At 37.0% G+C, this 27,248-nt stretch overlaps 1 long non-coding RNA gene across 2 annotated transcripts in view; it reads right to left on the reverse strand.

Annotated features, from left to right (window-relative positions):
* The window catches only part of LOC131819668 (uncharacterized), an 84,466-nt gene extending 62,511 nt beyond the window's left edge, over positions 1–21,955 (reverse strand). For both annotated transcript variants that reach the window (XR_009349281.1, XR_009349280.1), the window contains exons 1-2: positions 21,652–21,955; positions 17,994–18,129 (exon numbers count right to left, since the gene is read on the reverse strand). This is a non-coding gene — a long non-coding RNA (uncharacterized LOC131819668). The remainder of the gene's footprint in view (positions 1–17,993; positions 18,130–21,651) is intronic.
* Positions 21,956–27,248: the final 5,293 nt, after the last annotated feature.

A 27,248-nucleotide genomic window follows, 5' to 3' on the forward strand; every position in this document is an offset into this window, starting at 1 on the left:
AAGTGTGAGTTGTTTAAACCTGTGGGGTTACTGTTGGCCAATGGAAGGCAGAATTCCATAGATAAATGTTTCTCTCTTTCGTCCCTAGAGTGCAGAGTTCTGGGAAACTTTCATAAATTTCCTCAAATGATCCCAGAGGATTAAGCATTGGTTACTATTCAATGATAGCCACCTTGATAGTACTTTCTTATTTTGCTCCACTAATTCCTCATTTCTGTTTTTTAGCTGGCCTTGCTTCTAAATAAATTACTGAATGCATACTTTCATCTCAGATTCTGACTTGGGGTCAATCCAAGCTAGAAAAGAGATCAATATACATTCTTTGAATAAACACACTAGTAAACAAACAAGTGAGTATTGGCGATTCTCTAACCTTCCTGTTCAGTTCCTTTTTCTTCTTCTTTACTTCCTATTCTCAACCTTAAATGTTGGTATTATCCAGACTTTGAACTTTCACTCTCGTTCCTTCGAGGCAAATAAAATATCCTGAGCATTTCCAGTGTACACCAAGGGTATAACTAATTTCCATTCTGACTTTTAGATCTTACCAGGTTCAGAAATTCCAGAATTACACATGTGTCCATGTGTATATCAGCATATAGTGAATGTTGTAATTCTGCATAGAATTCCCTACTCTTTTTCCATTTGAATGCTCCGTAACACTTCAAATCAATACATCTAAAGAAGAAATCAGTATCTTTCTCCTCAAATCTACCCCTTTTGATAGGTTTCCAACCATTCAACCTCAGAAATCAGAAGTTTGAATCTTTCTTGATTCTGATCCATCACTACGCATATCCAATTAGTTACAAAGTACTATATATTAAGATAATTAAGAGATCCATTCTATCTCTTAAATACAATGTAAATTTCTCCCCAATAAACACTTCTACTACTACTTCTTTAAGTTGTATGCTATATTGAGGTGCATCATAACTAGTTTCTCCAATTTCATTCTCACCCCTGTATCCTGAAGATGTAGTGACTTCCCAAAATTCTTGTAATTTCCTTGTTTTAACTTCTTAGAGCTATCTCATGGTCTTTAGTTTAAAGCTGAATTTTCTTAGCAAAGCTCCTTTATTGTATAGATCCTGCCTACTTCTCTCATTCTTTATCTTACTGTCCCTACACATACATTTTGTATCAATCATTCAAAGTTCCCAAACAAGCCATGTTCTTTTCTACCTCTGTGTCTTTATACTTCAGGTGTGCATTTTCTATAACATCCTTTTTTCTCTTGTTCACCTATCTGACTATCATTATTCAAGAAATAATTCAAGTCTTAATTCCTCATTCCTCTTAACACCTTCACCAATTTCTCACACAACTTCTCAATCCCAAGACTTAATTGGTTATTATTCCTTATCATACTTTTTTTTTTTTTTTAAGCTCTTTACCATTCAATGTCTCCTTTCTGGATAGCACTATTACAAAGTATATTAGCTGTTGATTTTCATAATTTTCTTTTACATAACTTGCATCTTTAGGCGGGGAACTTATCAACTTTATATTTTTGAGATACATCAGAGATCAGAGATACTCATCAATTAATGCCTGCCAAATAACAAAATCAGTATCAATAGAAGCTATTCATTGTGCAACAACATTTTCAAAAATATACTCTAAGAAAGACATTATTTCCCACCATTTTCTAGAAAAGAAAAATGAAATTTAGAGAAAGTGAGATACTCCCTTAAGTACACAGCTAGGAAATAACAAATAGCAAAATTTTCAAAGCTCGTCTACATCAGTACAAGGCCCATATCCTTACTCTAAGCCACATCATCCCCTAAGGCCCAAACCAATTATGTATAGAGGAAAGAATCAGTATTATGAGAGGTAACTGGGGAAAAAAGAAAATCCAAGTCAGGCTGCCCACAAATCTCTTTATTTCTATTCATAATTTTGTTATTACTTTCCTGCTGGTTCATATTATTTAGACAAGAAGGGAGACTTCTGCCTCTCTTAACATTAAAAGCAGATCTTCCACTGACAACACCCAAAAATTCACTGAGCACTACTTAGCCCTCATTATTTTTTTTCAAACTTTGGATGATCAATAAATGGCTTGACTTGAAAGGAAACTACTTCCTTTAAATATCCACTAGTCTTCATATTTGACAAAAAGAAATGAACCAAACAATTGTAAAACATCAAAGAAAACAGAACCTCATACAAATAAAAACAAAGACACATTTTTTCATGTTACAAGAGATCTCCTTTGCTTGTCAAGCTGATCAATGTAACTAACAAGAACAGCTTGTGTTTTTTTCTATTATTTTCTTTTAGAGCAAGAATTTTGTTCTGGGCCAAAAGTGGTACTTGTTTTTGACACTCTTTTGTCTGCTCTTGTTTTCTAGATATATGGATATTTAAAGCCCTTTTTTGGACAATGCAAACAGTAGAGACATTCATCAAATGAAAATGAAAAGGAATAATGTGACATTTATTTCTCTACTCTAAGGTACATTTCCTTGGAACAGTACAGTGGGGGGAAAAATCTTAATATATATATTAAAGTCTAGATGAAGATATGCATTCTGAAATGTTTAAGGGTGAAGTGTACTGATAGAGTAAATTACCTTGAAGTCATCAAAAAATTATTCCTATGTTTATAGGAGGATGAATAAGAAGATGATTGAATAGTTGATAAACACAGCAAAACTGATAATAGAATCTAGATTATGGGTATTCACTGAATAGTTTTTTCAATTTCTTCTGTATTTTATGTAAAATTCATAATAAAATGTGAAAAAAAACCATGAAAAAGTATAATTGGCCTTATGCACAATCTCTGGACTTTAGTCAGTTTTCAGATCCAGAACTCATTGACTAAAAGAAAATTCTGGAATCATGTAAGGAAACTCATACAAAACTATGACGAGTTTATTCACTAGTAATTTCCTCCATCCTTCCCTAAAGGGACCTATAACCATTCACTTGGTTAACCATACATTGGGAAAGAGAATTTCTCCAAATCTTTTGAAAATGTTAGTATACATTGATATGTTGGCATTGTTATTTAGATGTCTAAAGTGCCATTATCATCTCTCTAATAGAAAATGTGAAGATGTTATCTAGCTAATACATGTTGTCTTAGAGTAGGTTCAGTTCACAATTGTGGTCACACCCAAGAGTTCTCATTCCTTAACTATATAATTTTATTAGATTTAGGTGGTAATGGTAGAAGTCCCACATTATTTCCTTGAACTGTGGCATAAGAGAAATACTGGAGGAAAAGGCCAAGTGGAACCTCCTAAAATGCCCCTCTATCTCTGGCTAAGATAGTAAATATAGTAAGTCAAAAACAATAACATATTACCAAACAAATCAATGAGATCATTGCCACAATTAATGCATAAACTATGCTGGGATATTGGCTTCCATCATTTCCCATTTAATTCAAAAGTCTGGCCCCTACAAAATTTAAATAAACCCAGGATATTGCCCAAATAGAAACCCAAATTTCAGCTTCTATGTCAGATATGACATCTATACTAGAGCAAATTAACAGAGCTCCAGCACATGTTATGTAGCCACTGATCTGATGGATGCATTCTTGTCCATCCTTACCAGTAAGGAGGATCCAAAACAGTTTACATTTAAATAGAATAGACAACAATATGCATGTATTGTCTTAATGTAATACTACTTCAATTTCCCTGGTCTTTTCCAGAATATAGTCCAGAGTCACTTGAGCAAATAAACATTCCAATTCCACAGAACATCACACAGGCTACTATACCTATGACATTATGTTAATTTGGTTAAAATGTAAATTGGGGCTTAGGTATAGGTAAGACAAATGTACCAGAAAGGTTGAATAGCACAACCTTCAAAGACTCGAGGTTCTGCCTCATTAGTGAAATTTTCAATAATCCAGTACTTTGTGGCATGCTGTATTATTTCCTCAATGTAAAAGAGGATATTTGTATCCCAGATCTTCCAGCACGAAGAGAAACATACAATGTCTGGTTCACGGTTTCAGGTTCTGAAAACAGAGGAACAGTACTCTGACCTATTTACTGAATAGCAAAGAAGGTTTCCAGCTTTGGCTGGAGCCCAGAAGAGGAAAGAACTCTCAGTATGTTCAGTGTGTGATTCAAGTTCTCTCTCTCTTGAGAGAACCAGGATAAGAAAAGAATACATGTAGAGTTTATAGTAAGATCAAATAACAGAAGATTCTCTGGGTTCTGAAGAAGTGTTATGTTATTTATGGCACATAAAGGATAGTCTCTTTCAAAAATGGTGTTGAAAATACCAGTTAACTACAAAATAATGAAATTGGGCCCCTGACCTACACCGTAGATAAAAACCCACTCAAAATAAAGATTTAAAATGAATGTCCTGAAATCATTAAACTACTAGAAGAAACATGAGCAAAAAGCTTCATGACATTTCCAGAAATGGTTTCATGGATGAGACATGAAAAAGCACAGGCAACAAGAACAGAAGTAGATGAGTTGGACTACCTCAAACTAAAAGTCACACAGCAAAGGAAACAATTGACAAAATGAAAAGGCAACCTGTGGATTGCGGAAAAAAATCTTCAAACTACGTATCTGATAAAAGATTGGTATCTACAATATACAAAGAGTTTCTGCAACTCAAGAGCAAAAACCAAATAACCAAATTTAAAAATGGGCAAAGGATTTTGATAGATATTGCTTCAAAGAACACATACAATGGCCGAAAGGTATATGAAAGAATGCTCAACATCACTAATCATCAGGAAAATGAAAATCAAAAGCACAATGAACTAACATTTCACATCTATGAAGAGGACTATTATATACACAAACAAACACACACAGTAAGCGTTGGAGAGGGTGCAGAGAAATTGGAACCATTGTACACTGTTAGTGCGAATGCAAATTCATGCAGGCACTATGGAAAAAATTATGCCTCTTCCTCAAAAAATTAAAAGTAGGACTACCATAAGATCCAGCAATCCCACTTTGGGGTATTTATCCAAAGAACTGAAATTAGGACCTCAAAACAATATTAGCACTCATGTTCATCACAATAGCTGCATCACAGTAGCCAAGCTGTGAAAACAAACTAAGTGTCCTTCAACAGGTTATGGAAAAAGAAAATGTGATATATATGTACATTGGGATACTACTCGGTCTTTTAAGGAGAAGGAAATTCTGCACTATCCCACATGGATGAATCTTGAGGGCATCATGCTAAGTGAAATAAGTCCGTCACAGAAAGACAAATACTGCATAATCCCACTTAGGTGAAGTATCTAAAATAGTCACATTCATAGAATCACAATGAATAGAAGGATGGTTGTGAGGGGCTTTAAAGGAAGTGGAGGAGAAATTGGTAGTTCTAATCAGTGAGCATGAATTTTTAGTTAAGCAAGATAAATAGGCTCTAGATGTCTATTTTATAACATTGTACTTATAGTCAACAATAATGTATTGCATACTTAAAAATTTAAGAGGGCAGATTCATGTTAAGTGTTCTTACACAGTAAAATAAAATTTTTTTTAAATTATCAGATAAATGGCTATTAAATGGGTTTAATCTTAATTTTGCTCAATTTCAATTTCTCTGCCTTTTCCACTAAAAATACAGCTCCTCTGAAATCTATTTTGATTAAAGAACACTCCAGTCTTACCAATGTATGTGATCTCTCTGAAGAACATGTTCACAGAGAGGCCTAGGTGGGATACGTGGATCTAAGAAAATGTTGAAAGAGATAACAAGAATTTGGTCAGGTATTTATCCCACTATCTTCAAGATAGGAAATTTATCCAATGTACAATGTCTTTCCATTCCCTAGGGAAGATTTATTAGTGTTATTGTTTTGCTTTATATTTTAATTTTATGATATGGAAGTATTTTGTCAAGTCTTAAAATTCCTAGGCATGTTTTCCTTTAAAACTACCAAATTTCATAATTTTTTTTTATTTGCTATGAAATCATTAGGCCTATAATTTTGTTTACTCAGTATCTTGAAAGCAGGAAGGGGTGACCTAGACAGAGGAAATGAGTGTTCTAGTCACTAAATGTTACATCTTTTACTATACACAAAGAATTTGGATTCTATGTTAGCCATCATTATCTCTTGAATTTATTTTGTGAGTGAGATTTTGAAGGGCTTTTTTTTTTTTTTTAAGATTTTATTTATTTATTTGACAGACAGAGGTCACAAGTAGGCAGAGACACAGGCAGAGAGGAGGCAGAGAGGAGGAAGCAGGCCCCCTGCCGAGCAGAGAGCCTGATGCGGGCTCAATCCCAGGACCCTGAGATCATGACCTGAGCCAAAGGCAGAGGATTAACCCACTGAGCCACCCAGGCGCCCCTTGAAGGGCTTTTTAATCATTTCTAAACCCACAAGAGAACCAGCATCTGAGTGACAAATATACCTTAAAAACAAAACCTCCTAGCTGGTGTTTTCTATGAATTCTCTAATTTGGCCCTGAACTACATCTTGCACTTTCACTGATTTACGTTGAATCTTGTTTCATTGATGATCCATTTAATTAACCTCAATTGATAGGGATATAATTCTTTGCAAAGATTCAGTGTTTGGCAAGTGGAGGTAATCAAGTACAATTCATGTCTCAAGTACAAAGTGGGGACGATTACAATGAAATAAATCAGAAACATTAATCAATAAGGCTATATATTTCAGTTCAGTTGTGAACTGAAATTTTCAATACATATCCAAGTGTATGGAAAAGTAGAATAAAAAGTTTAGTTATACAATTTTTATTATTGAAAAGGAATGAAATACTGTGATCGGTCAGATCAAAGAAGTGAATGACAGAGATACCTTATAAACAGTGAATGGGACTGAACTATAAAGAAAAATCACAGTATGTTAACAAACACATTAAAAAATATTCAAGTACAAAGCTTACATTTACTCTTAATTGATGTGTAAGTACAGATAAAATCATAGGCAAAGTCTAACTCATCAAAATGATTGGTGTTGTGGAATTTCCAGTACCCAAAATGACAGGGAAAATCACAGGATGTCTGGAGTAAAGTGTTGGCTTTGCCACATAATCATTAGCTATATAATCTTCGTTACAGCTCAACCTCTCTGAGGGTCAGATTTTTTTCATCTCTAAATGGGAATAGAGTACTTATCTCTCAGGGATTTTTAAGGATTAAAGAAGATCATCCATATATCTATTGTGACAGAGTCAATACAGTTACATTTTGCCCTAGCACACAACTATATTCTATTTTCCAGCCTCCCCTACACTTAGGTAGGGCCATAGGATTAAATTCTGAGCAATGGGGTGTTGGTGGGAAGGATGTATGCCATTTCCAATAGAGGCTTCTAAAATGTCCTCTACATCCAAGCTCTGTCTCTCATGTGCTGCCTAGATGACTTCAGGACATTGAAGAACATGGAGTATTTATCAGACTTGGCCCCTAAATTATTATACTCCCAGAAAACCCTGATTAGACTAATGAAGTGAACATAAATTCAATATGACTATGGCTGTGGTTGTACAGAAGTTAGCTAATGCTGACAAATGCTACAGGGATGCTTTGTTGTTATTCTTTCTTTTTCCATTATTAACTAGTAGCTTCTGAGGAATACATAAAGGGAAATCTAAAGTGCCATTTGATCTGATTTCATTAATTGATCTATTTAACAAGATTTATTGAACCCATATGTACCAAGAACGGTTCTAGAAAATAGGAATAGAATGGTAAATTCAAGTCCATGCTCTTATGTAGCAAATATTCTAGTGAGTGAAGCAGGGAAATACACACATACACATATACGCACATATTATATATAATATATATTATTATGTATGTTACATGAAAAAATTATAGGATAAGAAAATATAGCACGACAGGGGACTATTTTAAACAAAGGGATCTGGGAAGTTTCTTTGAGAATAAACCACTCCAAGCAGAAGAAATTGCAAATGCAAAGGCCTAGATAGAAACATGCTTGGCAAGTTTGAGAAATATCACGGAGGTCAGAGTAAGTAGAGGCCAGAGAGCAAGAGCTAGAGTGGTAGGAAAGGAGATCACAGACTCACTGATCATTTACATATATATAATTTATAACACGTATATTTAAAATATATATAATGTATATATTTATAATATATTTATATATTAATTATATTATATAATACTATAATTATAATAATATAATTAATTATATATTGATTATATATAATTAATTATATATTAATTAATATAATATATTTATAATATACTTATTATATAGAGAGATAGGTCCATTTTTAATATATATTCAATATCCTACCAGATGATATAACAACAGGCCATAATAAGGACTTTGGGTTTTATTTGAAACCTAATGGAATGATGGAAGAGCTGAGGCAGAAAATAAGATGGCTTATTTTTAAAAGTAACTGGCTACTTTGACTACTGTGCAGAAAACAGACTATAGAAGTCAGGAGTGGGACCAAAAAGAACTGTGAGGAGGCTATTAGGATAATTCACATGAGAAGTGGTGCGGCCTGTGAGTAGTGTGTGGGAGCATGAGTGGTGTGAAGTAGAAGGTTTGTAATATGTTGTAAAGGTCCAGCAGGCAAGATTCGTGGTGTGCTGATAGAATATAAGAAAAGAATCATGACCTCCAAAGTGTGATCTGGGAAACTGAGTCAAGGCTGGTACCATTTGTTAAGAAAGAGTATACTGTTAAAAAGACCATTTGGAAGTAGTCACAGAGAACAATCAAGGGTTTGGAACATATCAAGTCATACCAGTAAAATGTCCGTCATTTACTCTTACATCCCAATTGTCTTGATTAAGAAAACAAAGAACGTTTGAAAAAATTAGACACCTCAACACCAAAGACCTTTCCCTAGTGGCACCGCAGGCATCCAGGAGAAGGCCTATCTTTATCACTGAAGCAGCTTTGAAAGAGGCCAGGATGAGAGTTCCTGTAGTGGACACCTCCTATATCCTGCCGCACCTCCTCTCAGCCCAACTTATATTCCAACCTTTGCTCTTGCAACCAGCTTTGTGTACTGTGACCCAAAGTTGTCAGCACCTCTCTTCCCATGTCCAGCTGCATTGCCCTGGGCTTCCCTGAGGTCTCAGCGAAGGACTGATATGAATGGATCTGTATGTATAAAGAAGCTAACACTCCATGGGGCAACCCACAAGCAAAAAAAAGATGAGAAGCAATAGATAAACGTTCCTTCCTTCTGTCCTGCAGGTGGGCAATTTGGGGACTCTTTCTAACTGTTCCTTAGAACTTTATGACAGGATCAAACTCCAAGAACCAATGACAGTAACCTATTTATACTGTACTTTTTTCTTTCTCTCTCTCTCTCTCTTTTGCAGTCCGTTAGACTTTCTCCCTGGGATCGTTTTCCAAACAAACCATCTCATGTGAATAAAAAGCAAATCTTCCCGTTGGGACGCTGGAATGAGATCGCTCACTCATCACATACATACAGGATGAAAGCCTCAGGATGTAATAATTTGTTTCATTAACCCTCTGTTATTACATATTTTTAAGGAATTTTTGTCAGATTCCACCCTACAAGCTTTGTAATGGGCTGAACTTGATGAGTGTAACTGTGTGGTGCAAACTAGGAATAGATCAAGCAGCTCTTATACCCTCCATCATGTCTTCCTGGTCACCCAGCTTTCGCTCCAGCCATTTGGGGGCAGCGAACACTGAGCAGATACAACCTGACGGCACCTTGCCCCAGCTATACCTTCTACTTAAGAGATTTTTCACTTGGTCCTCTCCAACACAACCTGGAGGGACTCCATAGAGTAATGGTCTGAGGCTTCAAATAATCAGATCTGCCAGATTGTGTGAATTAGAATCAGGAATTACTAAACGGTGTCCTGAGGCTCATTCCTTGTTAATTAAGTAATTGATTTTGAAATGCAATTTGATGTTGATATACAATAATGTGAGCACTCAAGTGATTTTTTTAGCAATAATTTCAGCTGATCAGAAGCTATTTCAGTTAATCCTAGTGTTTTCCATATTTTGAGCCAATGATGGAGTGGGAGGTGTTATTTAAAGGATATAGTTTGGGATGCCTGGCTGATCTGTCAGAAGAGCACACAACTCTTGATCGTGGGATTGTGAGTTTGAACCCCACCTCGGGTGTAGAGATTACATACATACATACTAAAGGAATATAGCTTAACTAAAGACCATTATGTTTTGCATACATAGATACTATGTTTTAAATAAATGTAGATAATGTCTAGAGTAATAAAATACAAACTGATCTAAAAGAGTATCTGGACTTATAGTAGTGTTTAATTAGTGTGTATTTTCTCAATAAATAAATAAATTTTCTCAAAAAACTAAGTATAGCACTACTATCACAGAGAAATGGTAAATAGACTTTTTTTTTTAATGTTAAGAAGGAGTCATAATGCTTGGAAATATCAAGGGCTACTGTGCTAGAGGATGGAGTTTACCAGAAATGTTATTCATGAATAATGTAAAAGTACAAATTAAAAATAACAGGCTAATTCTCCCTGTTAAAAATAATGTAACAATAGACTTACCTTCACTTCCTTCTCTTAGAGCATTTATTTTAGGAAATTTATAATCGTATTTACTTGCCCCTCTCTTTGAAATGTGTGTAAATCTGAAAAATAGACAGGACTTTTGCCAGCTTTATGATACAAGGATGTCTTTCTCAAGGATCTAAGAACCTGTCTCTTTGAAATGTAAACATCAAAGGAGATAATGCCCCCATCTCCCAGTTTCTGTGGGAGGGTTGGAGTCTAACCTGAGTGGCCTTACGCCAAGATGCAAAACTACTTTCTATCATTAAAGACATGAGAAGTTTATTTTTCCTCTGGATAAAGCCAATTAGTTACCACAAGATGGTCACCCCAATTATGAAATGGATCTAGAATCAACCATGTAAAAAATGGTGTTGTCAAGTCTTCTTTCCTGAGGATTAGTTATTGTTTATCTTGAGAATGTGTATGTAATGGTTTCATCTCCTTGACTCTACAAAAGGGTGAGATCTCTGTTTTTGCAATCTCTCAGCAGGTTGTCTGCGATGTGCATTGTATTTTTATGTTTACTCGGTGATAAAACTGTTTCTTTATACCTTTGTGGACCGGTTTTTCAGGCTGGGGGATCCTATTTTTAATTACATTTTCCCAATAGTAAAGAATAAAATTCTCTTTCAAAGCACCCAATGTTTATCAGGCCAGCACTGAAGTGAGCCATAGAGCAGGTTCTGTTACAGAATTTTTACCCTTGCTCCCTTGTCTCTGAGGTGTCTTAAACAAACTCGAACCCTATAATCACCATTCACAGGTGTAATGGGTAGCTCTGCGTTACCTGGGGCCCTTCAACCTTCTCTTTTGCTTATAGTGAAGCTGTTAAAAACAGTTCCTCACATTATTACTCTTTCATTTTTCCTTCCTCTGACCTTTCCTGGCTATTGTCGGCTCTTCGGGCTTACCCCAGGCTTCAGTCCGAGCATTCCTTCTAAGCAGCTGAACTTAGCTCTTGCTTGTCCCTTCTCATTATCTTTTTCTACAGTCCCAAATTACAGCCATGAGTCAGGAATTCTCATTCCTCATGCTTCAGAATTCACTTCATTTCAAATAGGTTTTCCTTTACCCCATTTTCAGATTAAGAATAACTTGCACATTGAAAGAGATGCTGTATGCTTGCATTAACATTTTTCTCCCAAGAAAGGTAGAAGAAGGTCCAAGGTAATTCCACTATGCCTGGGGCAGTATTTTTAAATCAACAAGTCAGAACTACATTTCAATTGGCAATTATCACTGCATCAGCTGACTTAAGCTCTTGAGTTCTAGCATCCTGTTTCCAAACTGTCACTAGTACTGTGATATCCCAGGCGTGAAATGTCAGTAGCACTGATAGAAGCATCTTACAAGCGCACGGTATGGTAGGTGATGTTCATTAGCAATGACCATGTACTTATTTCCCAAACGTGATTCCCAGACAAAAGTAACACCCGGGACATCAGCTTGTATAATTGGACTGTTCTGTTCAGCAGTGACTCAATGACAAAGGGAAGAAATAACATGTGCTCTTTCAGAATTCATTGATGTCTCAGTCACACCACTCCACAGTGATTTAAAGGGTGCCTGAGGCTGTTTTGTGCTCAAAAAAAATACCTCTTAATTTTGATGGAAGTCCCAGCTGACAGTCTCATCAGGAATACTATATATATCCTTTCTGCTATTAGCGACAATTTTAACAGAGTTGCCCAACACATACATCTTTTCACTTTAAGACACCATATTGAAATTCATGGTTTGTCTTTTTCTTTTCCTTAATACAGGGGAAAAAAATCCATGTACAGATTGCTATAACATTTTGAACTTCCCATCAGTGATTCTTGGACTAGTGATTATAATTCCATGGCTCCTTAAAATACACTCTGCTATGGAGCAAAGGAAAACCATCCTTTTCTTTTACCTGGAGATTTTGAGGACAGACATTAAGGTGGATGAGCAGGCCCCTAGCAGTGATGCCACACAATCAATGTCTGGATCAAGTGAACCACTTTGAAGTCAACACAATAAAGTTATTGTAAGAAAACATCCCTAGTGGAGAAATTAGAACTCTTGTCCAATGTTGGTGGGAATGTAAAATGGCACAGCTACCATGGAAAACACTATGGAAGTTTCTCAAAATATTAAGAATAGAACTACCACATGACCCAACAATTCCACTTCTGGTTATTTATCCAAAAGAACTGCAAAAGAAAAAAAAAAAAAGAATTTCTATCTGCACTGCCATATTCATTGCAGCATTATTCACAGTAGCCAAGATGTGGAGGTAACCTAAATGTCCATCTGTACAAGAATGGACAAACAAAATGTGATGTATACATACAATGGAATATTGTTCAATCATAAAAGAAGGAAATCCTGTCATATGCTATAAGATAAATGAATCTTGAGGACATTATCTTAAGGGAACTAAGCCAGTCACAGCAGGAAAGTAAGAACTGCATGATTTCACTTATATGAGGTATCTAAAGAGGTTACATTCATTGAAGCAGAAGGTAGAATGGTGGTTTCCAAGAGCTGGGGGCAGGGAGGAACAGAGAGCTGCTGTTTGACGTGTAAAAAGTTTCAGTTATGCAAAATGAAAAAGTTCTAGGGATCTGCTGGGCAATATTGCTCTTAGAGTCAACAATACGGTGATGTACACTTTAAAGTTTTGGTAAGATGGTGGAGCTAATGTCATGTGCTTTTTACCACAATAGGAAGGAAGGAAGGAAGGGACGGAGGCAGGGAAGAAGGGAAGGAGGAAGAAAAACTCACCCTTGTGACCAGTATAGTCAAAGCATAATTGTCATAATGATGAGCTAAAAAATATGATCCCTACTCTCACACACAATGATGTAACTATCAGTGATGGCACATTCCTCACCTCTGTCCATGTTCCACGACCACCAGAATTTGCATGTTATGAAAAAAAAGGAGAAACAGAAAAATTGCCAATCTCTTTAATCCTCAATTTTCTGTATGTCTCAATGAATAATAATACTTACCTTGCAGATTTGCTGAGTATAATACATGTATTTAAAGAATATGTCTAATTTCTGATATGTAGAAGGTGAACAAATAAGAAATGACAATTATCATGCTAAATTAAATGTACTTAATGTATACTACTTTAATTGGTAGATTTAAATGATCAACTGATATGTCTTAACTAAAATATGTCTTAATTAAAAGTCCAACATTTAATTGGACTTTTGTGTAATGAGGTGACTCAATCATGAAGGGAAAAATATAACATGGAGATTTTCACAGTGGACATAGCAGTTTCTCTAAGAACCAATAGCAGTTCTCAAGTCAATTAAAACACATTCTTGTTAACTTGTTAACTTGTACTAAGTTAAGTTTTGTTTTTAATTCACAGGTTGATTCTCTGGAAAAAAAATCATTGATCTTTTCAAATGCTAGTGCATATACGTTGTACCAAAGTTTAGTTTTTGAATGGGTATCAGCAAAATATGGTGTTACTCTTTGTTATCAGATAAATATGAACTCATGGATAGAGGACTATGTATGAAACCTCCATGCATAGTCATTTAACATCATTAATGATATGAATAGTATGAATGGATAAGGGAATACATTGAGGTAATCATTCCTCCTAAAGCCAGGAGAATGGACCAATGAGGTTCACTGATGAGTCCTTCTCCATGATTTGCCTCCTATCGAAGGAAGCTGCCTTACCCAAGCTTACATTTCCTTCCTGATCTTCCCACAGAGATTCTGACCTATAATATAAGGCATGTTGTTTTAGAATTATTATTTTCCCAGGATGCCTGGGTGGCTCAGTTGGTTAAGTGTCTGCCTTCAACTCAGGTCACAATTGCAGGATCCTGGGGTCAAGCCCCTCATCAGGCTCCTAGCTCAGCAGGAAGCCTGCTTCTCCCTCTGCCTCCAGCTTCCCCTGCTTGTGCTCTCTCTCACTCTCTGTCTTTGTCAAATAAATAAATAATATCTTTTTAAAAAAATTATTATTTTTCCTACTGATGAATATTGTCAAACATATAGAAAGATTAAAAAACATTACAGTGATACCATGTATTTACCACCTACATTTTATTATACTTGCTTTATCAGATATCTATCTATTCATTTATCTACTTGGTTTTATTATGAACATCTGAATATTTAATTTAAAATATTAGTAATCATTGTAAAATATAAAATTGCAATGATAATTTACCTCACCTAAATCAGGCTGCACTGTTATCAAGATATTTTAAACTGCCTTATCTTGTTCTTATATAAGATGTTCAACCAAGACAGAATTAAATTCATCACATGTTCAAAGCCTGCTTGAACAAGGGAAGCAAGCCTCATTATATACTTTGCAGATATACTGACAACTAATAGAGCCTTCCTCTACTGAAACCTGCTGAAGAAATCAAACTAATACATCATGAGGTATGAATATTTCTTCAATGCTACCTGATGGACAGACCCACCTATCATTCCATCATTCCTCTCCAGGAACACTTGTCAATGAGAGATAGCTAGAAACCTGAGTGGCAGATAGAAAGTCAGGAACAATTTCATTATCCTGAAAGCCAGTCATATTTTTCTATTGCCAAAGTTCTAGTCCCAGGTTTAAGGACAAATTTTTCTCAAGAGATTTTGTGAAGCAGAAATGCCTGTGAAAATATTAGATATAAAAATATAAGTGAGATTCACAGTTGCAAGACTGCTTCTGAAAATATTCAGAAAGCATCTTCTTCAGGGGTGATACAAGAGCTTCAGTTTGTGGGGCTACATCATTAGCATCACCTTATCATCATGCTAGTCCCCAAACTAAAGTGGTGGGACACTTAGTTATAGTTGGGTGGGGGCCTATGGGGGTTGTTAATAACTTGATCACATTGTTATGTCAGATATACCCTAGATTGTAGGAGCTAACAAAGGAAGTTGCTCCTCCACTAACCACAGTTGAGAATGAAAGTCTATTTAGTCTTACTCACGTGCAATATAATTATCATAAGAGCAACCTACCAGTCACCAGAGCTGAAAAAATATTTCTGCTCTATAATGTCAAGCCTTAAAATGCAATTGTCAAAATTATACAAAATCTCAATAGCTAAATTTTATGTAATAACATTTCAGATTTATTTTGTTATTTGACATGTTCTTTCTATTTTATGATATCCCTATTGACCAGCTGTTGGTTTTAACATTTGAACATTCAACCACTGGCCAAAATGTGTATTCACTACACCTTCAGTGAATTTGATAGATGGCTTTTCCTTTGTTAAGCTGTCAGATTATTTTTATGTTAAAAAATTATGTTCTGGGGCCCCTGGGTTAAAGCCTCTGCCTTCGGCTCAGGTCGTGGTCCCAGGGTCCTGGGATTGAGCCCCACATCGGGCTCTCTGCTTGGCGGGGAGCCTGCTTCCTCCTCTATCTCTGCCTGCCTCTCTGCCTACTTGTGATCTCTGTCTGTCAAATAACTAAGTAAAATCTTTTTTAAAAAACTTATGATCTATATTTTTATATTTTAAAATCATATCATATTCCTGGAGAATTCTTCCCATTCAGAATCTTCAAGTACTTTTGAAAAGCAGTCTTAAAGTTAATTCTCATAATTATCTCTTTTGGAGTTAGTGTGAGCTTCCATAAAATCAAAAACAACACAAAATGTAAAACAAAAACCCAGACTGTGTTTTATTATTTAGAACACATACACAGATTTCAGAGCTTGTATGGAGTAATTTTTGGTTTCAAAAATTTCACTAACATGATGTTTTTCCACCTTTCATGGACTGCATTATTTTGTATAAAATTATTTTTATATTTTGTTAATACAGACAAAAAGTCAGAAATTAGATTTTGAATGCATAGCTTTACTCATTAAATATCTGATATTCATTAAACATGGATAGAAGTGAAAGAGTGAAATGCAGAGCATGTATGAAAGAAATGGGACGTCTAGGCCATGGGAAGATGCTGCTTGCTGTAAAGACTGTGTGTGCAATGAGCCCAGACTTACTCCCTTATTAGGAGCAGGTGCACATTTAAACAACTTGGGTCTATTTTTAAGGCTTTTATTAAAAACAGCTGGACAAATATTTCATGAATCTCAGGAAAGAAACTGAAAGAGAATGGCTCATGGAAATAAATAATATGGAGGGCAAAGGGCATTTGAGTAAAGTATGGAGAAGGGAAATTTGCCAGTTTAAACAGGAAACAGAGAAAGGAAAGGTCAAGCTTCCTGACATGAAGCAAGACTTTGTTTATCGAAATGAGATTCATCTTCTAAGTGAAAATAGGATTAGTAGGTGAAGAGCTAGCTGACGATATAATGTAATGGTTGTATTGACCTAGAGGGAGGTCATAATTTCTAACTACATTTGATAAATGACTTTCAAAGGAGTTGTTCACACTGAAGTTTGTAAAAATGGCTTAAAGAAAGTGTTTGTGTTTCCTTATAGTGTGGGTGTACCCATAGACTATTCAGTAAACAAAATGCTCTTTCATTCTTGATGGTTAAGGAGAGGAAGATTACTCTTGTCACGATGTAACAAGATTACTCTTGTTACTCTTTTCCGAGTAAGATATATTGGCTCTTTATTTTAAAAATAAAAATAATAATATGGTTTTCTACTCTGTACAGAAGAAACATGTACTTTATTTCTCATTAGGGACCAAACAAGCACGTGGAATACTATGGGTTTTATATTGTGGTACAATAACACTTTCTCTTAATAGCTTTCTTGTAGTGAATCTTGGCTCACAGTTTACTTTAGGAGAGGTAATGATTTCAGCTGAAGTTTCACCAATAACCTTGCTCAGCATCATGACTGGAATATAAAAATGCCAGGGCATTACCTTCTTGGAAGCACAAATCTGATGGCATGCCTAAGACCCCTCGAGGGAAATGCTCCTCTATAGGTAGTAATCACATTGTCAGAACAGATGCAATTAGGAAAGCTAAGAGTATTTAGTCCCTAGAATTGTGGCTTGCCTGAACAAAATGTGTTAGCTTTTGTTGGTTCCCAATCTTGGCAGTTTTCTCATCTTTGCTACAGCCATTTTAATCCCTTCACTTTTCAAATGCTATGCCTACCTCTGCCACCACATTCTTTGAAGTGAAGACAAGAAGAAGAAATACAATTCTCTTCAACAGTGATAGATCCAGGAATGGATGAATAGGTTAGACATCACCTGCCCACAAGCTATAATTTGGGAGATAGAGGCAAAACCTCCCCCAAACTCCAACTTCAACCACTGCCTTATTGTCTGAAATTATACCTTTTTAAAGGATTCATTGGATGGAAGAATTCAAGGCAGAGTAGATCTTCTATGGCAGAGAACTATATATACATATATATAGCAAGGAGTCTCCTGTAGGGTGTCCCAAAGAATTCACCCATGCATGCTCCTCCAGAGAGAATCTGCTTTTGGTCGTCTTTCACTCAGAGGTCATCACCAAGGAAACTGTCACAGTCAAGAAAGGAAAAGTCCAACCCCAATTAAGTAAGAGTCATTTGACTTACCCTTTTCTCCCATCTCACTTTTTTGTCCTCAATACACTAGACGGAAAGAGCTTCAGTAAAGGAAGGATGGAGAAATGTTCCTGGGTCAGACCTTTTCACTTCCCAACTCCTAGTCCTTTGAGCCAAAGTCTTGTTGCTGATGGCAGGAAGAGAAAGATTTAAGTTGGATATAAACTGGCCCAGGCTGATGTTTAATAACTGAAAGGGAGGATATTGGGGTTTCTCTTAAGATGTCACTGTGTAATAAAAATGGAAATTCTCCAGAGAATAGTTGAAGGAAGTGATTTTGAAAAGGAAAAGATTAACAATGTTGTATCTTTGTCCCATCAAGTTCACACTGTTCATTAATCTGATTACACATTGTTACCAGTAATTCATATTTAAATGAGTCTGCCTAATCCTTTCCTTATTTAGTAACTGACATGAAGTCACAGAGGAAATGGGAGAGCTGATAAGGGAAGGGATAGTAAATAATTTTGCAGTAGGAAGGCATTTTTGAGGGGGGCAGCCTGGGTAGTAATAATTCTAAGAATCAGAGCTACTGTGTATCAGGCTTTTTTTTTTTAGATTTATTTATATGTCAGAGAGAAAGAGCACAAGCAGGAGAGACAGCAGGCAGAAGGAGAAGAAGGGAACCTGATGAAGTGGGACTGGATCCTGATGATGTGGGACTGGATCACAAAACCTCAGGATCATGACTCGAGCCGAAGACAGAGGCCCAACCGACTGAGCTACCCAGGTGTCCTGGTATCAAGAATTTCACATGCACCTTTGGAGAATCCTGACTGATGAGGGAGGAGAAGGCACTCTGAAGACAAAGCACAAGCTGACACGGTACAAACATCCCCTTCCTTCCCCATGCCCCTCCTCCCCTCGGTGGGATCTGTGTGACATTCCTTAGGCATTCCTGGCTGCCCTAAAACTAAGGGAAGGGGAAAACAAATGGTGACCTAATAGAAACCACTGTCCTGCAGGACATGAGCCCATCAGTTTACCAGTATAGGAGGTGATTTATAAAGATTTACAAGGAAAAAGCATTGTTATCAATTGCTGAACTTTCAGAGACCCATAACTCAACTTCTTGGAGCCCTAACACCACCCTCCACTCCATAGTGATGTGGGAAATAGAGGTAGAAGGGAAGTAAGCAAAATTCAGTTTCTTTATGACCTATAGCCCATTGACAAGGACCTGAGATAGGTAGAGTACAACATTCCTCCAGGAAGCACCTAACTGTCTCAATGTGAATGCCTTACTGGAAGGAAAGACAACTTTAACATGACAATAGCCAGGCCTCCAGGATCTTGTGAGTCTTAGCATATGAAAATTCTTTTGAACAACTAACTTTTTCCTTACCTCCCCCAACTCCCAAGTATATTATCAGTCACCTCTCACAACCCAGTGCAGTACCTCTTTCTGCCCACAGGTCCTGTCCCTGGGCTTTAATAAAATCACCTTTTTGCTCCAAAGACATCTGAAGAATTCTTTCTTGGCCATCAGCTCTGGACCTCATCAATATTCCAAAACTATGTCACTGACAACTGTATAAATTAACTATTATTCATCCCAGCTTGCAAATAAGGAACACACCTCAGAGAAATCATGTGAGTCATCTAAAATAATGAGTCCAGAGTCAGGACTTGAGATAGAGGATTTGATTCCAAGGATCCATACTGCAATCATTATATAGGCCATGTGTCCCCAAGAGGGCAGAAGGGCAGGAATTTGGGGGGTAATAGCGTTTGGGGAGTAATAGTGGTAGGGAAAGAGAAGAAGAGACAGGAACCCAGAAGAGAAAAAGAAAAACAGGAAAAAGTAGAAAGATGCTGGAGAAAACATTTTTCAACTTAAAATTATGACAAGGACTGACCTAAAATACTTGACCTCATTGTAGTTTATCCATGGAAAGCCAAAGCACCGACTTAAAAACACATAACATTTTAAGTGCTTTTTCTTTAATAACCTGCCCTTGGTTGTATATGTCTGTCTTTCGAAAAGGAAATTGTGTGAACCTTCAATATTCAACCACAAAACCTGTTCCAATAAAGGTCAATGTTTTTGTTTCAGATAAGCTGTTTGTTTCCATGTTTGGAAAGATCTGAGCCAAAAAACAGAATGGAAAATGGAATGAATCCCTAGTCCTTCCTGTGACTTGGGTTCATTCCAAGTGTTTTCTTAGGTTACAAAACATCAGACATAATAATATTCAAGTATAACCACATAAATACATCATTTGGTGAAAATATAAAATTACATGCCATTACAAAGAAACTTGATCTACTGCTTTCATTCATTAATGAAGACCTGTGAAAATTTTTAAAGTCCTCTTACATGAATACAATATAGAAATAAAGGAATAACATTATTTTTTTACCCAGTGCCTAACCTCTCCTTGAATACCTGCAGGCAAACCTAGAACTTAAAATCAGATTTACTTGCCAGTGAATTTATTCCCTGTATACCAGTCTAGTCAAAGACTGCACACCCTCACAAACTGAGGGTTGCTGGGGGGAGGGGAGGAGGGAGAGGGTGAAGGGGTTATGGACATTGGGGAGGGTATGTGCTTTAGTGAGTGCTGTGAAGTGTGGAAACCTGGCGATTCACAGACCTGTACCCCTGGGGCTAAAAATACATTATATGTTTATTAAAAAAAATTAAAAAATTAAAAAAAAGACTGCATACCCTCAGTGTGTGTATACATGTATTTCCATGTTCATATGTGTGCATTCTGCTTCTGTTTAACTGAGTTATGCAGATAAATCTAGAGATCATATCAGAAGTAACTTTGGCTACTTTACAGTCACACTTCACATTCTCTCATCCTCTATTTGTGAACAAAAACATCGGCTTTTAAATCTGAGACCAAAATGCCTAAAAGTTAATTTAAAGAAATTTTAAGAAATTGTGTCATAATTAAACCAAGGGTGTAAAGTACAGTTGGCATGCTCCATTCAAACCTTTTTTTCCCCTATTTAATTCACACAGAATTTATTTTCTTAACATAAACTGTTCTCTATGTATCTGCTGCTCACCATAAAATGGTTTCTTCTCTTACTCTGGGAATATGAGGATATGAGCAATAGAAAAAACCTGCATGAACTTTGGTTTGAATGTAAGCTCTGTCTGTATCAGCCATGGGAGCTTAGCCAAAGTAAATTCTCTGTGCCTCAGTTTCCCTCTCTCTAAAATGTAAACAATAATACCAATCTCATAGTGTCCTATAAAGATTAAATGACAGAATATAAGCATATTGCTTACCACAGTGCCCCGGACATACTGGGAAGCGGTATTAGCACCCAGTGGTTAAGGGGCTCCCTTGGGAGCCAGACTCTGCTAGTCCTAGCTTAGTGATTCGGGGCAAGTTTGTTGATATTCTGTGCTACACTTTTCTCATCTGTAGTAGTGAGGGTATAATAATAACATTCCCCATGGTGGTTGGATTAAATAAGATAAAACACTTAAGCTACTTTTAGAACACTGTCAATAAAAGTTAGCTATTAAAGTTAGCTATTACTACCAAATCAATGGTTAGCATCTCTTATAAAATGCAGTTTTATTTTTATGAGGAAAATATTTTTTTAAAAATAATAGCAAAAAAAAAAAACAAAATAAAATATCCATTGCAAATGGCATATGCCCCATGACATTAAGGTCACTCACCTCAGCTCTAGCCTTGTCTCCATAGAGCAGGGATTGGTCAGAGCTCAACCACCAGAGGGAGAAAAGAGCTGCTGTGTGGTGCTGCCTCTCCTTACCCCGTGGGAGCTGCCACCTACAGAAGCCTCTTTTAAGGGCTTTCAAAGAAACAGTGATACACACAAAAGAACTAGACCAGTTCTACCCTTTAGGAAGAAGGCGCTTTCCTGTGTTTCACTGTACATCTTATTTGTGGACCCATTCAGCCTTTGCAGATCATTTTGAATCCAATTCCAGGTTTGCCCTTTCTCCCCATCTCTGTTCCCAAATCCCCCCAACCCAAGGCTGGCAGCCAGAATGCCTCACCCTGTAGCTTTTGCTCAGCCAGCCGTTTCCTGCCAAAATGAAAAACAACTAGACATTAAAGGGAGTGAGAGTGTTCCCGCCCACATGACACCCTGAAGTCTGACAATCACATCAGGCTTTTTTGAAGGAGGTCGCAATTCAGGTTTGGGAACTAAAGTTGCGAAATGAGTATAAGTGAGTAATTTATACACGAAGGAAGGAGTCCCAGATGTAGACAAAAGTAAAAAAGTAGAGTGAAACAATTGTCAGTAATGGAAGGAATTAATTGATTTGAGATTTTAATTCAGAAAAACCTGTTTTCTAGGTACCATGTGATCAGTATACCCACAGCAAATTTCTGGAAGAATCTGTATATATCAATGTGGTAACAGAGACGGTCTCCCTGTAGTAAAAGAGTACTTTATCTCCTCTAAATCTCTTGTTTCTGTATTTTCCAAAATGTGTGATTCTTTTGTGATATAACATTAAACTTAAATTTGTATTAGTGATAGCCTCCAAAATGATCTCCCAATGATCCCCACCTCTGAGTGGTGATACCCGTGGGCTGTCCCCTCCCACACTGTGCCAGTGTTGGTCTGTGTGACCAATAGGATATGACCGAAATGACAGTACAACACTTTCAAGGTGAGTTTATAACAGACGGTGGCTTCTGTCTTGGGTTCCCCTCTCTCTCTCTCTTTCTCCCTCATCACTTGCTCTGAGGGAAGCCATTGCCATGTCATAAAGACATAACCTACTTGGCAAGGAATGTGGGCCTCCAACTGACAGCCAGTAAGGAATGGAGGCCTGTGAACAACCTCATGAACAAGCTCAGAAGTAGATACTCCAGCTTCAGCTGTGCCAGGAGATGTCCAAGTCTCCTTCAGAAAGTTGTCCTACCTCACAAGAGACCCTGAGCCAGTACCAGCCAAGTTCCTCATCCTCTCAGATTCTTGAGCCTCAGAAACTAGGTGATAATGAATATTTCCTATTTTAAGCAGCTATATTTTGGGATAATTTATTACTCAGAAAGAGCTGATTTTTTTTCTATAATATTGAAGATAAAAACAAACTGATGGAGAAAATGTATTTTTTCTTAAAGGCAGCTTGCAAGGAGAGGGGGTCTTAAGCATTATTAACCTTTATCCATAAAGGCTTCCAAAGTGAAATATCTGGCTGTTATGAGGACTTCAGAACTCCTTCTTCAATTATGTTCATATCTGTGAAAAGGGAATATTTCCCATCACACATTATATCTGGACTGATAGAAAACCTGAGGTAAAGTGAATCTAAGTGTGGGAAAGAACCCTTAAGGCTAAAGTAATTTTGTACCAGCTTGGGAATTTTATAAAAATAGCCTATGGCTATAATTTTATTAAAAACTAGACTCAAGGAGCAAATCCAAATGGAAAGCATTGAGTTATTACTTTCCTGCCCTGACAGCACAAAGAAATCATTCTAGATCTAGAAGGGCCCTCAGGCTCTCTGCTGACTAAATTATACCTCTGAAGAGGCTGACCAAACATGGTGCTTTATGCAATACCAACATTTTACCAAAACTTGTCTGGAAGGTGAAGCCTTTTTTTTTTTTTTTTTTTTTTTTTTATGATACTTATTTCCTTGGAGAAATAATAGGAATTATCTTTCACGTCTTTTTTTTTTTTTTTTTTTTTTTTCTCTACCTTGGATACCTTTCCAAATAGGCCCCAGCTCCCTTTTAAAACAGACAACAGATGAAATGATCTGGGATTTTCAATTTGTTCTTACTCATTTGGCCGTTTCTAGTTCTCTACCTCTTAGGAAATGTCAAAAAAAGAACACATGGCAATGTGGAACAACCAAACCTTTTCATTTCACATCATTGAGCATGCACAGAGGCAACTAGAATGACTGGAAGCCATCCTTGCCATCTGACTGCGTGAGCACATCAGCACCCTCCCACGCACTCAGAAAGCAAAGTCAGAGCACACTGGGGGCGCCCTGTCAAAATCTCACCCATCAAGGCCCATAGCAAATGCATTGCCTTCTTGAACCTCTCCTGCAATTGCTTAATCTGATTTTTATTTTTATTTTTTTTACTTTTTTTCCCAATTCCTTCATCAGTACATTTCTTACACCATTCTTTTATTCTGACTTCTTATTAATGTTGTTGGTATATTCATCTTCATTACACCCAGCTGGTCTGCTAGTTTTGTTCTGGACACTAGCAAGACAATGATAAGGGATGCATAGTTCCTCAAAAGAAACTAGGACGACACCACAGGGATCCTCACAATCCTGTAAAATGGCCCCTCTCTTTCCTATCCCATTTAAAAATGCTGCCTGTCTCACCCCCTAACAACCAAAGAGATCAGTATTCTAGAAGACTATAATTAGAACCCATTATTCACCATTATTCAGCATTATTCAGCACTACTTCTCCTTGCAAAAAAAAAAAAAAAAAAAAAAAAAATATATATATATATATATATATATATATATATGCAGAACACCCTCATCATATTTGCAACCTTCTTTAGACACAGGAACTCCTAGTTTTCCAGAATTTCCCTCTGCATTTCCCTGTAACCACCCAACCTCCCAGCAGGCCCCTTTACTTGTGCCTTCTAGGATGGCATCTGCAAAGAAACTTCCACCCTCATGTTTGTTGAAGTTTCCTATAGTTTTCCTGCTTTTTTGAAACCAGGCTATGCCTTAAGGGCACTACATTCCCCATAGGTCTTAGACATGGGGAATGTTTGTGCTCCCTCTTCCCATATAACACTAAGAGTAGTCACAGTTGGCAGACTCCTTGCTTTCCATTCTGGATTCCAGATCAATGCACCCACCCCATTGTCATAAAAAGAAAAAAAAAAGTCATGTGTTTAAAATACATGTCATCATTATACCAACATTCATTCTCACAGACATCTCATTCTACCTTTCCCTTGGTCACTTCCTGTATTCACTGGAGATTTTAGCACTAGGTTTCAAGTGCTTATTCCTACAGAATTTCTGTCATTGTTCATGGTGAGTTTAGCATCAATGTAGATGACTCATCCAAACATCTAGCTCTTCAAATTCTTAGTTCTTTTCATATTCAATGTTTTATACTTCACTCTGCCACTTTTGCCCATGGCTTATAACCTTAAACAGAGGGCTGGCCTGTGGCCTACACATCCATCCCACTGCCTGTGTTTGTACAACCTGCAAACTAAGGTTGGATTTTATATTTTTAAGTGGAATGTGTCCATGTTCATTTGCTTATTATATTGTCTATGACTGTGTTCATGTTACAATGGCAGAGTGAGACATTGAGACAGAGACCCCATAGACTGCAAAGCTGAAAGTGTTTATTTTCTGGCTCTTGCCCTACACCTTCTCATTAATAATAACTGCAACACCTTCAAACTCCCATTTGCAAAAGGCCCCCTCTTATGGCCCCCTCCTCTCTTTCAGGTCTGTTTGAGTAATCTTTAACCACCGATCCTATAGATGCTACCATCACTTACTCTCCACCTCACCTCTCTCATTGCTTGGGCTGGATTCCAAATAATTAGTATATTTACTCCCTTGCATATAGCCTCATATGTGGGGAAAACAGGGGGGACCCTTTTTTTTTCTATCATCCAGCCTGTTATGACTGTAACTAAATCCTCGGTTAAGTCTGTTGGGTCCATTATCAAAGGAACAAGATAAAGTGAAAGTTATACAAAGCCTTATTCTATGCCAAGAATTAGAAGTCAGACTGACCGGCCAGGGCCACCTCTGAAGACAGCGACGACCCTTTGGTCTTACAGGCTAGTTTTATAGGGCACACCTGCAGACCTCTACATATGTGGCTTTGGCTGATTGGATGTTTCCACCTATCTGGCCTTGTTTTAGGTGTGTGTTTTATTAACAGTTACCTGGAACCGATATCAATAACTGTTGAGGCATTTATTAAGCAACAAAATGTCTACCTAGGCAACATGGAGTCACTATGGTGAAGTAGGCCCAGGTAGGCCCTAGGGGTTTAACAGGTTTTAATGTGGAATTGGCCCCAATAAGTCCAGCTGTCTTCCTATTCTGCGCCTGTCCCCGAGGAGCTGAAGATGGCTAGAACGATAGCAGCAGCCACAGCACTGATATCCCCAGGGGCCAGCTAGCCCCCACTTACTCCAGAGGAGTATCTTTGAGAACAATCATCCTTGCCACTCCAGTCAAGTACTCATGGAGGATTGTTCAGAGTTCTCATCTTTGATGGATTATGCATCACCTTGTTAGTCTCGCTTTCCCTTCAACTCTGTTGTATTATCAATTTACCTTGAACTTGTCTTTTTTTTTTTTTTTTAAGATTTTATTTACTTGACAGAGAGAGAGAGTGTGTGTGTGCACAAGCAGGCAGAGAGGCAGGCAGAAGGAGAGGGAGAAGCAGGCTTCCTGCTGAGCAGGGGATCTGACACAGGACTCGATCCCTGGACCTTGGGATCATGACCGGAGCTGAAAGAAAACACTTAACCAGCTGAGCCACCTAGGTACCCCTTATACTTGTCTTTTACAGCCTTAAAACCTTTTTGGTTCCAGCTTGCCTGCAGTAATGTTTTTACAAATTTTTTCTGTGTGTATTTCCTCCAAACTCATATCCTTTAGACAACATCATTTAGTTTATTTCCAAGTGAACAGTGATGAAAATCATGATTAAAATGTGTATCTGAAAATTTCCAGGATATCAGAAATGGATATTGAAAAAGGAGGTACCTGTTTAAATTGTAAAGGATGCCAGATTATAGAAATTACAGCATATTTAAATTGAGGGATGAATATATTTCAATGTTATCATTGTAGCTTGGTGGGTATTTATATAAACTAATTGGGAGGTAATGTCAAAAGCCTGAATTTGAGTTGTACAATAAAGGCACCTTCTGGCCCTTTTATGTGAAAACTGGCCGCATGGCTTCTGGAAGACATTTAACATTTCTGCATTTTAGTTTTCTCATATGTGCACTGAAAGCATTTGCTTAGCTACTTCTAAGGGCCCTTCCTACACTAAAATTCTATTATTCTGAGATCTACCCCTATTCTTCCTCTCATATTCCATTGAAGTAAAAGTCCCTTTGGTCTCATAGCCAACTTCATCTCTTATTGAACAAGAATTGTTCTGTGTTCTCAAGTCTGATCTAAATAGCTCTTAAAGAGAAATTTAAAAAAAAAAATTGAGACTCTTGAGTCCTGATTGACTGAGACCTTTACATCTTAACAATAGCTATTTGATATAGTCACTGGATAAAGCAATGGCTCTTCTATTGATGTGTCTA

Source organism: Mustela lutreola, chromosome 1 (genome assembly GCF_030435805.1).
Source record: "Mustela lutreola isolate mMusLut2 chromosome 1, mMusLut2.pri, whole genome shotgun sequence".
Taxonomy (NCBI): Eukaryota; Metazoa; Chordata; class Mammalia; order Carnivora; family Mustelidae; genus Mustela; species Mustela lutreola.